The sequence below is a fragment of the Haliotis asinina genome, chromosome 8, assembly GCF_037392515.1.
Source record: "Haliotis asinina isolate JCU_RB_2024 chromosome 8, JCU_Hal_asi_v2, whole genome shotgun sequence".
NCBI lineage: Eukaryota > Metazoa > Mollusca > Gastropoda > Lepetellida > Haliotidae > Haliotis > Haliotis asinina.
In genome coordinates, this window is record NC_090287.1 from 38,829,529 (window position 1) to 38,834,475 (window position 4,947).

General features: G+C 40.9%; 1 non-coding gene across 1 annotated transcript; it reads left to right on the top strand.

Annotated features, from left to right (window-relative positions):
• Positions 1-1,806: 1,806 nt before the first annotated feature.
• On the top strand, positions 1,807-1,888 carry Trnas-gcu (transfer RNA serine (anticodon GCU)). Its single transcript has one exon. It is a non-coding gene; the product is annotated as a tRNA-Ser (tRNA).
• Positions 1,889-4,947: the final 3,059 nt, after the last annotated feature.

A 4,947-nucleotide genomic window follows, 5' to 3' on the forward strand; every position in this document is an offset into this window, starting at 1 on the left:
AGTTCCCTAAAGACTCCGTGATATTGTGTTTACTATGCTGTAATTATATGCTTAACATTGGTCATATTTCAAATGGTTCTCAAAAACATATCTTTATACATATGTAGTACATTTACGTATAATATACGTAGTAGTCTAAAGACCTCACTGGTATAAATAAAGGTTTGTACTAAGAATGAATTACCAGTGGGCGTTCTAAAGCTATCGTCTGCAACAGTCGGAGGCTATATTTAACTGACATGCACTGAAACGATACCATTTGTTATTTAATATTGATATTTTAAAAAATAACACATATATGTAATCGATGTTTGTAAATACAGTTCACCAAAACTTGACTGAAATTGCCTCATGCGTTATTAATTAAAATGTGTTGTTACGAAAGTAGTATGATACGAATTTACTTGCCGAACTTTCCCAAAACAAATTACAAAGGGGTGTGGCATCATCCACAATAAATATAATAATCTAATCAATTGTTTCCTGGAAAATAACATCGTTCGTTGTGAAACTTAATATAAACTGAGGATGTTGGGGTTTCGGGTTGGTTTTTATTTTTCGCAAAAACTAACAAACTGAGTGAGTCCATCAAAAATGTGTGTAAATAGCATTAACTATCATCGGATTATATAGTATTACGGCACAGGCTATAACGAGCTGTACTGCGTTACAAGTGGCTAAGTTGTTTATTAGGTAAGGTTGTTGTAAAATTTTAAAAAACTTTCTCACGATTAGCGAGAAAACAAGGATTGTTCTTTAGCGTCCAAACACCCATGGTGCAAGTATATTTTAAAGGGCTGTATATCAAAATATCATCAGTAAATGGAATCTAATTGAAATACTCTGTTTGAGGGTGAGTAAAAGCAACCAGGGGACTGACTAATGACTAAGCCAACGTTTAAATCTACACATTACACGAGTGAGTATGGTTTTATGCCGTTTTATATAGCAATATTCCCGCGTTTTACAAATTACCCACGCATAAAGGAAAGAAAAGGAGAGAATGCTTTTCAGGATTTCTCACCGGGGAAGATTACCTTCGCTCTGTTGATTAATTCTCGCTCCAATGTTGATGACATACTGTATGTTTACGACATCTCACACGATTTAAAGTGACGTCGTTTCAGAAATAGATAACGGGTCTGTTGTCGCCATTACGCTGCAGGAAAAAACAACATCATTTATCTATAAATAATAAACCAATCCTAGTTATAGCGGGGATAAATTTTGAAAATTTCTTACCAAGATTAATTCACAGTTTATTCGCGGATAAGAAAGGTACACATACCGTAATTCCTCAACAAGCCAACTACATGTAAGCAGGGAGTCTATATGTTGTAGAGTATCCCTGATGTAAGTGAAACTGATGTTGTGAGGAGTTAAGTTCATATGATATCAATCGCTGGATTGTCTAGACCAGGCCCTATTATATACAGACGCTTGTCGGAATACTGCTGAGTGTGGTGTTCCTCAAGGGTATGTTTAGGTCAGTAGACATAATGGTGTCCATTGATGCCTGAAACCATGAAACGCCCAGACTCAAATTGCTCCATCCAGTGCACACAAACATATTATCTTTTAATCAGTATAAGCATAACTGGTAGAACTGGCATGCTGCGCAACACAGTACTGAGGGCCCTCCGGTGCAGTGCAAGGCGACCCAGCTTTCTGTTTATATGTACATGCTGTGGGTCATTTGCATGTAAGCATATCAGGTACGTGTCACGTGAATAGGTATTGATCAAGATATCATTTACTGCTGTGTACCTGCTTACAATTATGATGACTGAACTAGCTTTTGTTAAGGACGAGGTGGCCGAGTGGTTAAGGCGATGGACTGCTAATCCATTGGGGTCTCCCCGCGTGGGTTCGAATCCCATCCTCGTCGAAATTATTTTCGGTCCGAAAACTGTGACTCATTTGTATTCTCGTTTATCCCAAACTGGTTGGCAAAGGGAATCATATAACACCTCACACTATTTACTTCTGTCTCTTATGCGCTCAGCAGTATTCCAGCTGCACGGCGGCGGTCTGTCAGTAATCAAGTCTGGACCAGACAACCCAGTGTTCAACAACACGAGCATCAATCTGCGCAATGGGGAACCGATGACATGTGTCAACCAAGTCAGTGAGCCTGACCACCCGATCCCGTTAGTCGCTTCTAACGACAAGCATAGTCACATTTTGTGACAAGCATGGGTTGCTGAAGACCTTTTCTACCCCGAATTTCAGACTATCGCGCGTTTCATGTCAATCATTCCTAATCGTTTCGAACAAGAAAGAAACAGGAAAACCCCCAATATTGCTCCAACCTAACAATAAATGGTATGTACTGAAACGTCGAAAAGTCAAATGGGATTAAGGAAAGTGAACTATATGCTTAAAATGTAAGATCAATATCTGTTTCACACGTTAGCAAGAATAGTTTACATCCGAAGGAAATATACTCAGCAGAAGTGTTTACATCTCTGTAGGAATAATTACATGTGCATTTAGTAATCCCATGTAGGAGTTTTCATGCATGTAGTAATGCTAGTAACAGACAGACACACACACACACACACACACACACACACACACACACACACATAAACCGACTGCTTTTCCGAGCTTCGTCATCATACAATCATATACCAATTGTGTAGGTCATGTTGTTGATCACTGGATAGTCTGGCCCAGACTCTTTTATATGCAGCCCACCGCCATTTAGCTGGAATATTGCTGAGTGCGACATTAAACAACAAACTTAACAACAACAACAAAGAATCGCAAACCCCTCCAGTTATTCACCACTGAAAATGTCTGGGATCTGATGGACCAACAACGCTTGTAAACAACGAGAGTAGACCAAGTCAGTGATTAGTGCAAGCCCGGTTTGGCTATTCTTTGGATTACGTTGAATCTGATTGAACCTGATTGCCTGGCATGTATTTATGAGCGCAAATAATAGTCTCTCTCGATATTGATATTATTAAATGAGAAGTTACACGGCTTCCCTTTCAGGGCGTGTCTCTCTGTCTGAGTTTACTAGCGATGAGTTTTGTCAATTAATTTGTTATGACAAAACATTGGCCAAACGAAAGACGAGCCATTAGACTGATATTTTTCAGTCTTTCAACCTTAAAATTTAGACTCAGTATTATTCGTTACACTGCTTATACAGTGTACTGAACCTAAGATTACTTAGACTGATATTTTCAATAGCACAACATTTTGACCCGTTTATGAAGCTTAGTGTATGTATGTAAGTATATTCAGCTCATTAATGCTAGCTTATTACACTGTTTAGTTAAAGATCTACCCACGCTTACTGCTGTTGTTGTATTCCTGTCTATCTTATACCCAACTCTGGTCAAATCTTACATTTTGTTTCCTATTGAACCTTTTGGGAACCCCTGAAGATCCGCGTTAGAATTGGTCTTCAGCAATGCATGCTTGTCGCGACAAACGGCGGTAACCGGGTGGTCTGGCTCGCTTACTTTGTTGACGCATGACATCGGATCCCCATTGCTTAGATCGATGTTCACACTGTTGACACTGGATTGTCTGGTCCAGACTCGATTATTTGCAGACCGCCCTCAAATGGCTGGAATATTTCTGAGCTCGGCGTTATACCACAAACAATCAACAAGTGTCTGATCGAAGAAGTTAGCAGTCGTCAGTTTACGGTTTTGAGAATTTCGATTTCGTTAAGCGAACTTTCGCGGGGTTGATAATGTTTGAATTTAATTAAGAGAAAAAGGTCAAAATAAAATTAACTGAAATTAGTTCAGGTGGAAATACCCTCTTCCCATAAAAAAAGAAGAAACGCAAAATGAAATTCAAAAATGAATCTCACAATTTTGTGCACATATGTAAACTCAAACATTTTTTTAGGGTTGCACATTGTTTCTTGAATATTTTAGAAGATCATGCTTGACCAAACGCAACCAAAAATGCCTTTGAACGGTTTTATCAATCAGGATTGTCATGATGAACGTGGCTGTCATGCAGCACGAATATCAGACACGAATATCAGATTGTTTCTCACATGCAAAACATGAGTACATCATGTGACTATAAAAGACCCAAATGAATCTCACAATTTCACCCACGATCTTTAGAAGAACTGTACATGAAAATGGGATGCCTCAACGCTGCCGATCGAAACCGGGCAATTGGACGATTGCAAGCTGACGATTCAAAGAGTGAGGTTACAAGGATCTTCAACCTTCATCCAAGCACAATAACTCGATTGTTCTATCGATTTCGTCAGACAAACTCGACAAATGACAGTACATGATCAGGAAGACCTAGAGTCACCACGCCTGCCCAGATCGGTACATCCGGGTAACCCACCTACGTGACCGCCATCGTACCGCCCGGGACACAGCACAAGAACAGTTTGGAGCCCGAAGAGTGTCCGATCAAACAATCAGGAACCGTCTCCGAGAAGTAGGAATACGTGCCAAACGTCCAAAAGTTGCCCCCTCGTGGACACGACTACATCGACGTCGACGAGTGACATGGTGTAACATCGTGCTGCCATGGAACCTGGCAAATCGTGGTAGAGACCGTGTCTACAGACGATGCCATGAACATTTAGCTCCTAACTGCATCAGATAGGGGGACAGAAACGGTGATATTAGTGTTATTGTGTGGAGCGATCTCGTACACCCACAGATCGGAACTTGCGCTTGTCCAAGGCAATTTGACAGCCACTCGATACATCGACCAGATTCTCCGTCTGCACGCCCTTCACCTTGTTGACCGTCAACGGCAGCTCTTCCGACAGGACATCGCCAGGCCCCACACATCACCGTGGACTACCTGGCCCATATCAACATCCTCCCTCAAGATCCGAGGATCTAAACCCAGTCGAACACCTTTGGGATCAGATCGATAGACGGGTACGTCGACGTCGTAATCCACCACAGAATCTTCAGCAGTTCCAAATGCTGCAGAAGG